Raw genomic sequence first — 14,199 nt, 5'->3', positions numbered from 1 at the left:
TAATCCGTCTTTTGGTATCTGCAACTTAGAGCTCACATTGTCAGGTTTTACTCTGCGCACCAGAAAGCTAGAAATTCAGCTTTCTAAAAACTGAAATGAGATTATGATACATGCATTTGCAAAGGCTGGAGTTTAGAGAACAGTGCCAGATACCATATGACCTGAAGGTCTTACAATGAAAATTGGCCAGACATGTATGTGCTAGAAAAGACTACGACTGGTTTCACAGGAGTGTCACTATAACATTTTATTAATACACTAATAAACCTAAACTTTGGAAATGGCTGGTACTTTCATCTAGAATAATTATTGTAATAGAAGACTTCCCAGGTCATTTTTATTGCTTTCCCGTGGGGCTGAAGCTGCTCTGGTATAATGGAGTTTGCATATTCAAAATATTTTAAGACCTATGAGAAGGTCATCTGTTAATAACAAACGGTGAGTCTGAACAGCTCAGCTAGGCTCTGTTTTATAGCTTGTCTTTGGACATAAATGTGAGCTTCAAAAGAATAATAATGCCCAAGCCAGTAAATAATATATCAGTCATCCTTGCTAATCCAGAAAAATTGTGCAGCCTAGTTCAGCCTATAGATATTAACTCCCTTCATTGTCTGAACAGAGACCTTTCTAAACCATTTGCCTTATATAATAGATTATGAATAAATTGCTGTGAATTGGGGAGTTCTGGTGACTTCAATTTTATTGGATTTAATCTTTTTTCTGTCATGGGTGTCCCAGGGAACCGGGTCTATTCGTTATGGCCCACTGTTGGTGGCAGAGATGTATTCCCTTGCAGGAAAGCTTCTCCTGCAAGCTGTAAATTGAAGTTGAGAACTAAATTTATGCCTTCTAATACCTCATGTTGAATGGCTGAACTTCAAACTAGTCCCATAGCATCAACTTTGGTGTAAGTTAGACAACATTGTGTTTCCAGTATTTATCTGAATCGCATAATTTAGTGCAAAGTACTGCAACTGTTTTTCTGTATGTACTGTGCTTTAAATAATACTTCTCCTTTTTCTATTCACCTATTTTATTAGCGATCAAGTAGTTTGTATGCCCATTGGTATTTTGAGGTTTGCCCAAAATATTTTATAGTTGTATTGTACTGGGTTTGAGTGCTTATACCTTGCTGATGCTCCATCTTTTACATAACCCTAGCAATGTCATATATATATATCATTCAGGATGTGATATTTGATGTTATTTCATTTTTCTGGGCTATCATTTTCAAACAACACCAGAAATTGCCTTGATTTTGTGAAAGAAGAAGAGTGCATGTGAATAATAATCAGAACGAGGAATGAGAAAAAAATGAATTTAGCAACCCCAGGCATTGGAACAGCTTCACCCAGTCTTTTTTGCCCCTTCAGTAATGCCTTACAGTGTTTGCAGATGGCAAAGTCCAGTGAGCTTACATATGGAGACTGCAGTAACTTTGCAGGGGTTTTTCCCTTTTTTTTTGCCTAGACAGGTTTGGGGTTTTCATCCATTTTTTGTCCAAAGAGTAGATGTCCTTATCTTTACAGCACAAACTGCAGATAAGAAATCAAAATCTTTTTGGATGTGGCTAGCCCGGTTCAATGTGCTTTTGTCTTAATGGTTGTAGGCAGGGAAAAGTGCTCTGATAAGAGATGTTGCAAAGAATCATCTTGTCTGTAGTTACAAGTGGGATCATGACTCAAGCCTGATTTCCAGTGCCTCCTACTCCTGTTTTCTGGAAAGTAGGCACTCTCAGGCTCACATGGGAGCACACTCTGACTCTCTGCTGAATTGCAGTGCTGTAATGTGAGTAGCCATGTGCGTAGGCATCTGGAATAAAACTATGTGGGTAAAAATGCAAGCAGAAATTTCAGTCGGTGTCCTTAGTTCTGTGGGGAGAAAAACTTGCCATTGAAAATCCTTTTATGTATTTTAGCCATTTCACAAGAGACTTGTGAAGGCTTTTTTTGATTTCCCTTCTTTGACTTTTATTGTAGATTTCTGCTTTCAGGATCAAGTATTTCTCCTGTCTTTGTGGCCTCTCTTTGACAAGTCTATTCTTCTAACCAGCTGTGTCAGGCTTCAGAGATGCTTTTAGAAGCACCTGTCTTGTGGTATAGAGGCTTGACAGTCATTCAATTTATATCCTTTACTAGTTAAACTCATGAAATTGAAGTGTAGGGTCAAAGCCAAAGTATTCTTCAATTTGTTTTCCAGTATTGCTGCCAACCGATGTTAAAATGGAAACTCCAAGGGTATTAATATTAGTGCACTGAGAGTTGTGCTAATAGTGCAGAAAGCTTAGTCATGAAACTTTTAACTTGCCTCACCATCTTTCTCCCATCCCCAACAGCTAAACCTTTTCATTTCTGTGCATCTTTAGCTCTTCACGGTTACTCCCCATTGGACCCATAACCGTCCACAGTACTTCTAGGTGCTAACTCCCACCCCGACGCATGAACCCAAATGATGAATGATCTTGTCTCTGTCACTTGACCTGCCTCTCAAATAGTTTCTTTTTATCCCACACCTATGAGAAGACTTAGAATATTTTCTTCCTAGTAATATGTAATAAAAGTCCCCCTTAAAGAAAAGCATCCTTATTCACAACCAGTAATGAGAGTTTTGAGTTCCAGAGATACCAGAGAGATGGCTTTTGGGAACAAATCCAGCAGTGTGCTGATGCCATGGCTAGGTCAGCACGTGAGCAAAGCTGCTCTGCAGCCCACCCACATGAACCACCAGCCATGAGGTCTGTAGTCCCACAAGTAGAGCAGGCGTGCGGATGTTCTCCGTTGCAAATCATCCACAGAGGACAGACCTCATTTTAGAGTTTCCTGCCCCCCCCAAGCAGGACAGAGATGTCATTTTTATGCCTCTGTGTCAGTGATGCTTAAAAGGCCTTGGGAACACATAAAATAAAATCCATTTGGGATTTTGAGGTTTGTTTGTTTTTCTTTTCTCTTCAAGTAGCCTGGGGCTAGTATTCTCTTCGATCCCTTAAATAGTAACCACGTGTTTTCAGTTTTGGCCTCCACGTGAAGTAAATGGGATGGAAGAAGGATTATTTGGGATGGAAGTTTTTTCAAGTAAACTCAAACTTGAAGAAAACAGTACTTTCCACTTTTTAACTGAGAGGAAAAGGTGGGGGGACTTTGGCAAAATTGTTATTGGCCTGAAATGATTCACTCATGTTCTATATTTATATGAGGAGCACTGTATCAGAGACAGATTTCTTGCAATTGTCTTCCCATTACAAAATAATGCAATAAAAGAACACTGAAAATGAAACAGCAAATGAAAGGATGAGCATGTATGGGGAAAAGGGCTCTTAATGTTTAATAGCTACCACTAAAGTCCCTAATTCAGGCTACCAGTTCTTATGCTTCTGTAAGTAAGGTGAGGTGTCAAACATTATTTAAAGCGTATGTGCTGTGAGATTGGACTATGCTTTGTGGTTCACGATTGATAAAGTATTGTTCCTAAATAAATCTTGCAATTGTAGCTGCAGTGACACAAATAATAGAACATGAAGGTGGGGAAGAAAATGGCCAATCTGAGTGATACGAAAAGAAGCTATGCTTCATTTGGTCTTAGAAAATATGACACAGTACAGATGTGATTGCTTTTCTTGAACGGTTGTATAGGATTGCTGCTATATAAAGCTCTCCCTGCTTACATTTTTGGAGTGACTCAGTGATTTGTGTATGTTGTGCAGTGTATTTTTCAGTTTTGAGAGACATGTTAAGGTAATGGTTCTGTAAAATTGTAACTGTCGGAACTGTATAGCTCATTTTGTGATCAAATTCTGATTTGTTCGCGAATTACGTATTCATGTGTAAGGATGGCAAAACCAGGCAGAACACTGATTCTGAGAAAGATTGCAGCTCACAGAAGTAGTTGTCATTTTATTTTTGTGCCTAATAGTCTATTTTTAAAAGCTAAGCCTCCAGCACCAGACACTTAGGAGAAATTAATTCTTCTATCTCTGAAAAATAATATCAGCCTGAGTTACACCTTCTGGACCTCTCATACCCTTTAGTGTTTTTACCCTCTGATGCTGTTTATACTTCAAGATGATTGTCAACCTTTAGCCTAATGAAAGAAAAAATATGGTTGTTTCTTTATAGCAAATATTTAAGTGGCCAACAGGTTAAAAATTACATTTACAGAGAAAATGTAGCCTGACTTCGTAAGAAGGCCAGATTGACAAATACCATTGGCTTCTTGTGTTCATTTCAAGTTGGATTTAGCTAATGCCTGTGTGGCTGTAATCTCTGTGAGGTTACTTTATTACTTAGAACACATGTTTTGAAGTGGCAACCAAAAGGATGAGGGCTTGGGGTTAAAAAGACTTTCAGACATAATAATTCTTAATCAAAATCTCATTTGGAAAAAAATGGCACCTGGATTCAGTAAAGCAGTAAAACACCATGACTGTCTTCCAGGGAGTATAGCAGCCTGTCTTGACAGTGATTTATGTTCTTTTTTGCCTACCGTGCCCAAGTATATTATCTAGGTTGACATGCATATGTACATATATCAAGTGAGGTCTCAGCACCTGCTACAATCCCCATACTGAATTTATCCTTGTTGATACCTCTGAATATTGGTAGAGAACGAAGGACACAGTCACTTGACACATATCAGCTAGATGTAGCACGACATGATTTCGGCACAAGCTGGGTGTATATTTAGGCTCTGCAGCAGAAGTAATTAAGAGTGGAATTTGATTGTCATCTGGCCTTGCAGTTGTTCTTGCCATGAGTCTGGCAACTTGTAATCTTACAGATCAACAAGCAACCACCTAACTTCTGTATTCGTTGACATTTCGGGGGCTATTTCTGTGTAGACATGAAGCAAGAACTCTGTGGGAAAAATATTGCAATAATAGACGTGACTCCTGAAATCTTGTCAAGTGCAGAATAATTTAGATTGTTCTGCAAATCCTATGCATACATTTTCCTAAATTAAAAACATGCTGCACTATTGGAAGAATACCTAGCTTGAGTATTACAGCCTTAAGCATTACAAAAAGGTCACTATATAATTTACTAGAAAATTATTACCTTCCAATAAATTTTGAACCGTCCTGTAAAATTTAATACAAATACAGCATTCCGGCTTGGAATTTTCTGGGGCACCACTGAAACAAAACAAAAAAGATTTACTAATTAAATTTATTAGAATAATGTCTCTATAATCTTTGGATATCACTATTTACTACATTAGATGTGATTTATTCATAGAAGTTATTTGTGTGCTGGTTTGTCTTTTCGTAATCTCTTCCCCTCTACCCTCAATGCACAGGCTATTTTTTCTGTATGGAGCATTATTATCTTTTTTTATTTGCATTCAAATAAGTCATGCTTAAACTCCTAAGTGGATTCTTTAAAATTATTTGGTTTGCTTTTGTAAACAGCAAAATAAGACAAGCCAATGCAGATCCACTTAAAACTTGCTAAAAACTGTGTAAGCTCACAGCATGTTTTAGGGGATATAAGGCAAAAGCCATAGAGGCCTCCAATATCTAAAGATAGGTTTTAGACAGAATGTGGGCAATTAAATTATTTTTTTTTTTAAGTAGTTCAGTGCTCCTCTACTTGGCAAAAGCTTCTGGGCACCTAAGTTAATTTTGCTCTGAAATTTGGCAGAGTTCTCTAGGTACCTTAGCTTAGGGTTTTCCCTGTTGAACCAGATGTGAAGTTAATCCGCATCTGAGTCGTTTCCACAGTTTTCTGCAGTAGAGGCTGTTTTTTCTGGGTTCTGTCTGAACCTCTTGTCACTGAAGAGTTACTCAGAATTCCCCCTGATGATATAATGTAGCTTTGTAACTTCACTGAATTTGCTGAATTTATATGTGAGTAGTCAGATTCCAGCTCAGTGACTGTGCACCAGAAAGAGGAGATTTCACACAGATCTCATTCTCTGCCTTATTCAGTGAAATCATCAAGTTATTATCATCTAATTATTACATGGAACACATAATGGGATATGTACTATAATTATGAATTTGACCAGGACACATTAAGGAAAAACCTTAGCGTTTCATCAAGTGAATGGATCGTACTTCAGAAGATGTGTGAGGTTATTTTCAGGAGTAATGCACAGAAGTGAAGAGTTCAGCCTTGATTTATGAAATGCACAAGGCACATTATAAAGCAAATTTGAAGGGCAGTATCCTAAAGTGATGAGGACAAGTCAGCAGTGATGGGAGAAGTTCAGCAGTGAAGGAAGCAGTGGCATAAATCACAAATGGGCTGTTCTTTGGTTGAAGATGTATATTAGTGGGAAGGCTAGAAATTTGCACCTGATTCTGGTTCAGGCTGAAGTAGCTCAGAGCCAGACCTCGGATCACAAGCCTACTTCTGTGATCATCATTTGCACTATACTCTGCCGCACAGTGAATGCCTCAAAAACAGTTTTTTGGTAAGCAGAGCTGTAAGTACATCTGTGCTTACAGTGTTGAAGGTGCAGCTTGTTTTAAAACAGTGAAGAGGACTTGACTCCATTAGAACACCCTTCAAATTTCAGAAACAGAAGTAAGCTGCAACAGTTTAAAAGGAAAGCATTTTTTGTTGGGGTCAGTGTATTGTCTGGAGAAAAACATAAGTTACAAAGAATATACGTAAGTAAAAAAGCCAATTTACTTAGGACTTCAGTGAAACAATCTATTGTCTGAAGCTTCTCTTCTTTGAAAGAACAGCAGGTTATGAGCTACAAGATGATAGAAGATACTTTTAAAGAAGATATTTGATGCTTTTGCATTATCCACTGATTAAACAATATGTACTGCGTCCATTTTCCTCTGGTTACTTAAAACCTACTCGAGAAACGTGGGGGGTGTGCAGATATCTGGGACTCATTTCAAACAGATGATTCTCGATGTTTCAACTCCCTGAGCTTCTGCTATGAAGAGGTGGGTGAACACATTCAAAATGTATTTAGCAAATACAAACAAATGTACTTGAAGACACAGTCAGCTGTGCATGACATTGTCTCTCTGTGATGGCACTCTGGCTAGATAAGGGTTTTGTTGTCTGCAGTGGAAAAGAAAAGATGAGAAATGTGAGTTTGCACACTAGGGATAAAAAAACCCCAACTAACAGATGAGGTAATGTTTTGCAAGCGTTTGAAAAGCAAAGGGACATGGGGAAATAAAAAACTTCAGTAGCATATTATATCTGACATTGTTGTCTTTGTGTTCACTCTCACCCACACAACAGATTGTTTCTTAGTTTTTCCATATGTGTTTCCTTTGTATTTTTCATTAATTGTCCTATTTTCCATAATTAACTGAATACTTCTAGATTTGTTCCTCTACTGAAAAATTCTGGTTGATGACTCTCTGCATCCGTCCTCCCTTTTATTTAGCCTATTTAATCATTATTACCTTTCCCCCTCAAAACCTATTCCCCATATGTTTTTTCTGAAGCAACAGCATTTCTCAAGTTGCCATTTCTCATTGAACTTTAGCAGCATCCTTGCATCTGCCAATTCCCCATGGCTCTGTTGTTCTCTTGCAGTAATAACAGCCTTATTTCTTCCTTCCTGGGAACGCTGAGGTGACTGATATTGGCGGCGAGAATTTCAGGAAAAAGCTTCGAAGTCAGTATATGTAGAAATGGGGTGCTCCTGTCAATGCCACAAGTAGCTGTCCTTTTGAATGGACTTTTATATGGTGCATGCAAGCGTGGGCACAGAAGGAGGCTTTATTGCTTTGTGTAGGATGTGTGTCTCATGACCAAGTCCCTCGTGGCAACCTAACAGTGAAATCTGTGCTGGTCCCAACGGGTGTCTCAGTTCACCTGGTGCTAATCCACTCCCGTAGGTTAAGACTCCAGTCTAGTTAGGTTGTTGATTTGGGGAGCCCTTCTGTGATTGCCAGTAAAGGAGAGAAGAGACCTCAGAGAGGATTGATGAGTAGCTTTAATGTGAAAGCACATTTATATGGAACCTGAGCTCTTTTATATTTGTCCATATATTTCTTCTTTCAACGGATTTTTAATCTGCAGTGGCATTTTTGCCAAAAATGATGTAAACCCTTTGTTTCTTTCTCTCCTTTGTTTGCTTTATTTCTTTTAACCTGTTAAAAAAATTAATGGCGAAAGGGAGAAAGAAAGGGGTCAAGAACAAAGGAGTGTAAAAGCTTTTGAGTGAAAGCAAACATAAAATATTAACTTATTTAAAAGAATCACAGATAAGATTGTCCTTTGTCTCACTGTAAAGTCAGGGATTTATATGTGTTTTCTTGTGATTTAGTCACCTGTCACAGAGGAGCCAGATTTGCTTAGTTTCTGTTTTGGGGAGGAGGTGTTTGTTTATTTTAACAAAAAAATAAACCCTCAAGGCTTCTAATTATGGAGAGAAGAAAAGCCATCAGGTACCATTTCTTGTTGATGTCCTAGGCAGAATAACATGCCTTGGCTTTGGGATGGGCCAGCTAATTTTAGCCTATAGAGTCACTGCTCAGTCAGTCACAGCACTAGACTAGCATGTAATAAAAGTATAGTGGTGTCTTCGCAAAGCAAGATGCAGCAGTAGTCTGTGAGAAAGGTGCTTTCTTCCTTGTAGCAAAGAATGTGCTACACTTGTCAAATTCCAACACTGGGAATATAATTGGTTGAGGTATGTATTTCTTGGGTTTCAGCTGTAGAAGTGTTCATGAGAAGCCAGCACTTGTAAGAGGAAAAAATGCATGGATATAGGCGTCTGTGTCACTGTAAAGCTACCTTTCTCTTGCTTCTTAGGCTGAGATAAGCCTATTTTGAAGGCTCTGGTGATAGGAATTTCTTTGGAGACCAAAGCAGAAGTTGGAAATGTGAGGAGAGTGATGTTAGTTTCAAGATGCTTAACCATGCACGCATTTGCGAGCTACATACCTTCTCAAATAGTTCATCTTACTCCTCAGGAGCTTACTGTTTAACAGAGGCTCTTGTACTACACTATTCCCATAGTCCAGCTATCAAGGAGTTTTGCTGTTTCATATATGAATGTTGTGTGCAGCGCTTTTAACAAAACACTGTTTGGTAGCAGAAGTTACAGGTTTTCATGTAATAAAACAACAATAACAGTACTGGGTATTTATATAGCCCTTTCCTAGCAGATTTCTGAATGTTAAGGAGGGAATGACCATTTTATCATACGAGGGGTTTTATCTTCATATCCTGTCATTGTCAGAGGATAAATGATCTAGGAATGATCCTCCTTGTGCTTGAAAGGTCAAAACTCCCACAAATGTATGAGGTCATGATCCTTGGTGCTGTTTTATTCATTGAGCTCAATGAAATTATGGGAAGAAGTTTTCTGACTAAAGTGGGCTGCACCATTGCCTTGTCTTACTGCAGGTCTTGTCCTGAGGCAAACTGCTGAATATCTCCAGAGCTTCTTGACTGGGTTGCATAGTCCTCTTACAGCTTGGTGCTCCTATCTATGGCTGTGGGGTTGGTTGGTTGAGTTGCCTCCTCTAAAGGTACCTGGGCAGCAGCAGTCTTTAATAAGAAGAAACAGTTCCCCTAAAAGCAAGAAAGCAAAAAAAAAAAAGCAAGAAAGAAAAGATAAAAAATTTGCAAATAGCTACATGTACAAAAATAAAACCAGTTACTCAGAAGTTGCTTTTCTGGCTCTTTTTGCAAGCACATGTTTAAGTCATCTGTATGTAGTGATTTGCCAGTAGGCTTTTAGCCACAGTATGTTCTGTTAGAAAAGGCTCTGGGATACAAATTTTTTGTATTTTCTAAGCAATCAGAATAGGAAGAGGGTTTTATTATTTCTTTGCTGATTTTCATGGGATTGGAGAAGTGAGGAGAGGCTGGCAAACACTACATGGACAGATCTAAGAAACTGTCAACCGTGTTTTTACAATCAATAGAAGTTGTTTTAAAAATTTCATCCTTCAGTTCCCTGCTTGTTTCTAGTTACTAAATCCTGTGAAAAAGGCATATCATTATCTTATCCTGTGCTCCACAATTTCAGATGTTCAGAGCCCTTGATAAATTAACAGACTGGTTATTCAGAAAAATAAAATTACATTTCTGGATTGGATTTATGATTATTATGCAAATGTAACTGCCATATTCTGTGCAGAAAACACATTTAAAAGCACAAAAATAGCAATAATCCTGTTCAGGAGCTCCGGTTAGTGCTCTCCTATATAGAACTGAGTATTCATTAATAACTTCTGGATTGTTATTAGGATTGTTTTATTGTAACATGTAATTTGCTTGAACTGACTACGTCTTTCTCAAAATGGTTTTAATTACAGAAATAAATGACAAAGCTTATACAACAGTGCAGTCATTTTCTGTGTGCCAACTGGAAATTCATTCTTAACAGATGGAATTCACCAGTCTGCATAGAATGAACATGAGGCCTTTGCAGCGCTTCAAACTTTACTTCATCTGTCTGATAAAATACGAATGCTATGTCATACATGCTATTTCTTCTTGGCTTCTGCACTATTAATCAATTATTCTGTTATAGCTGCAGAAAAAAACCAAAGAGTTGGTCATTTTACTGAGGATGTATTTTGCTATTAGGAGAAATTTTTTACGTCAACAACATGTACCACTGTGGGTCAGAATACAGGTATGGCTCAATATATTCCCTTTTCTCTACAGGGACTGTGACATTTATCCTTCTTCCTTCCGGGGGTGCAGGCAGTACTGATGCAGATTATTTTGGCCTCTTGTTCCTCTCTCCTCTTTTTTAGAGTTCTGCCTGACTCTGTTCTTGTAGCTCTTGTCTTTATAAATCAGTAGGTATGACCTTCTTCCAAATTCTGATTCAGGAGAAAGGCTGTAGATAGCCATAAGATGAAGCCAGGACTTTAGACAGAACCTACCAGGAACAGAAAACCAATATTTTGCTCCTAGTTGATGAGCTGTTTGATTGCAATTCTCGCCTCTTCCTTGAGACTCACTAACTTTAATGAGCAGTAAAAAAAAAAAAAATTAACAGCAGTAAAAATGTGGCCCAGGAAGTAGCTCAAAAAGTGGAGGTGCACTGATTAGGCATGACATAAAGAAAAGAGGCATCGTCAATATGGAGAAAATGAGGGTATTGAGCTGAATGACCCTGTGAACTGGGGTAGGAGCAGAGACATGAATTCATTACTATCAAGTGCAAAATCACATACTTAAGAATAACAAGATATTCAGCTACAAGTTAATTGCTCATCAGTTAGAAATGAATGAGAAGTAAAAGCATGCCATGTGCTAAATGACAACTGGATGAGTAAGCTGGAGTGTTGTGGCCACGGAAAATGCAATTGTACTGCTGGCCCATACCAGGGGACAGAGAACTGGCAAAGATCCTGTCCCACAAGAGAAAAAAAAGATGGTGTAGCTACATCAGCCAGTCACTTCAGCTTTACATGGAGCTTGCAGCACATCAGTACTCTGTAGCCACTGGAAATGTGCGTGTCTTTATCCCAGTGTATTTCAAAAAAACATGACGTTAAGGTAGTTACTGTAGAGCATAAGAACTGCTGTGAGTTCACATCCTTGCTCATCTGAAGTGATCTTGTTCACACTTCCATCCTCTAAAAGAATGTGGCTTAAAACAGTAAAACAGTGACGAGAAGTGAAAATAACCAGAGAAGGGAGGGGACTCTTTCTGCCAAAAGACTGAAGTGGCGTGAGAGAAAACAGGGATAAACTGGTCACAGATAAACTTTGTCCGGGAATAAAAAGAGGGTATCGATAGTGCTGTTCTAGTAGGAATAACAGTCAAAAGTGAATCGATGCAAGCAGTTGATAAAATGGTCCTGTGCTGGTGATGATAAGGGGCTAGTCCTGTTGAACCAGGAGGTCTCCCCCAGCTCTGCCCTCCTGTAGGATCACTCTGAGTGGAAGGGGCTTGGGGAGGTCTCTGGTCGAACCTTTCCCGCTCAGAGGAAATGGTCCTCCTGAGAGATGGATCCAAACAAGAATCATAGAATCACAGAATCATTAAGGTTGGAAAGGACCTTTAAGATCATCAAGTCCAACCATCAACCCAACACCACCATGCCCACTAAACCATGTCCCGAAGTGCCACATCTACACGTTTTTAGAACAGCTCCAGCGATGGTGACTCCACCACTTCCCTGGGCAGCCTGTTCCAATGCCTGACCACTCTTTCAGTTAAGAAATTTTTCCTAATATTCTAAACCTCCCCTGGTGCAACTTGAGGCCATTTCCTCTTGTCTTATCAACAATGACCTGGCATGGCATCTGGCAAAAAATAGCTAAAGAAGATTTTACAAAGAAATAAATGGTAGGCCAGTAGGCAGGACCCAGAGATTTTCCAACCAAATTTTGCACTAAGTAAACATTTAGAAATAATCTCATTAATGAAATAAATTGAATATCATGGATGCAAAGGTAAAATAAGTTGAGCATGAAAATTATATCAATTATAAGTGTAGTGACTTTTGACATTTTATTTTATATACATAAGCGTTTGCATTTGTATGCTGTATTTTTTAGAAATTTTTTAAAAAGTCTGCTTCCGTTCTGCTATGTCTTATTCATTTGATTATTTATGCATTGGCTACAGCAATATTCTGTTAAATATTGAAAAGTTTGTGATTTAAACCTGGCTGTGATTTGAGTTGTAAATATTTCTTATGGACCTAAAAGGCTTAAATTTAACATTAGGCTGGTTTTATTTATTTTCATTGTTTTAATTTTGTAGCAAGACCAAGCAAAGATATACTTAGTTCATTAACAGTAAATGAGGAAATAGTGCAGCTATGCTGTCAAGGAAATGAAAGAGCATAGAAAATACATCCAGGACTATTTAATTAATGTTTTTACTCTGCATTGTCCTATCTTTTATTATGTAGTCTTCTTTAAAGCACAGAAAACATATATGATAGACTAAGAATAATTATCCTGGTTGCTTTCAATTAAATAAATACACACTTCTAGAATGCCAAATAAAATTCAGTGATACTGTTTATAAAAAAAAATGGAGGGGAGGAGGGCTGAACACAGGAACTGTCTGTTTTTGTAATCTGTAAATATATGAAAATTGTGGCAGAAAGTAGGTTCCTGCTTCTTTTTTATTAAAGTTTAGGTGTTAAATCCACTTCTTCAGTGGCAGAAAGGAGGGCACTCTAGTGGAGGCTGGAGAGCACCTGGCTTTGCTGCCTGAGGATGCTGCTGGTCCAGCATAGCTGTGCTGCGGCTTCTCTTCACACGGCTTCAGCAAGGAAACCTAAACCTGGAGGAGAGCCCTTAGGGAGGATAACGTACTCCTTCCCTTCCCTTCTTTGTGCAAAAACCCCTCCTGTGGCCAAGGAGCTCTCCCTGGCACTGGAGGAGGTACCACCTCCAACGCTCAGAGCGTGCCTGACCTCCAGGGCTTAGCTGGGGCAAAGCAGCCGTGAATTTTACTGCAAAGGAAAGAAGAAAAACCAGATTTGCATTTCGCTTGTTTTGATTCCACTACTTAAAATTAATCTCGGGCAGCTTTTTTATTTTCTTGAAAGCTGATTTGTACTGACTAGCCCTTGGTATTTGTCAGGTTCTTTGTTTTCTCCATGTATTCCCTGCTGGCCTACTCAGAAGCTAGTTAAATTATGGGGATTATTCAGAGCTGCACTGGATAATAAAACGGTCTATTGATTAGTAAACTTCTAATTACTTGTCTCTTAGCATGAAAAAGAAATAAGAAGATTTGATAGTAAACAAAGCAGAAAACAAATAGGGTGTTTCCAACATGTAGGAGTATACATGCTTGTGTGTGGCCTTGTACATGAGTATTGTAATTTCCAGTTTATCATCATGAGCTTATTTGACTGCTTACAGAACTGTGACCTGCACAAGCAGACTGTTTGACAGATAATCATCCAAAAAATACAACTCCTCATTTTTTTTTTTCAATACCCTGTGTATGCACTGGAAGAATAACATAGTGATGAACAATATGGTTTTGATTTTTCATGTCTTGTCCTAATGAAAGGGAAGTTATGGCTAATTTGCGTTTTAACTAGGTATGTACCGATAGAAATGAATACAAATAGTGAGTCAAAGTTTTAGCTTGAAAAATGGTGAACACCAATAGGTAGTGAAACTTTTTCACTTGCGTCAGATGCCTCCATACTGGTTCGATGTGTCAAATTGACCTCTGGTGTTCCCTAAAAATGATGCATAGTATATATTCCACCTTCAAACCTGTTTCTCTAACGGGGCTCGTCTTATAGATGTGTGTGAAATTTTTAAGGATGCA

General features: G+C 38.5%; 1 protein-coding gene across 28 annotated transcripts in view; it reads left to right on the top strand.

Annotated features, from left to right (window-relative positions):
- The window catches only part of NRXN1 (neurexin 1), a 744,403-nt gene that overhangs the window by 667,510 nt on the left and 62,694 nt on the right, over positions 1-14,199 (top strand). The gene's annotated exons all lie outside the window — the stretch shown is intronic.

This window comes from Phaethon aethereus, assembly GCF_964289735.1.
Source record: "Phaethon aethereus genome assembly, chromosome: 3".
NCBI classification, from domain to species: Eukaryota; Metazoa; Chordata; class Aves; order Phaethontiformes; family Phaethontidae; genus Phaethon; species Phaethon aethereus.
Note: the sequence above shows the minus strand (reverse complement) of the source record. Positions and strands in the feature narration are given on the sequence as shown.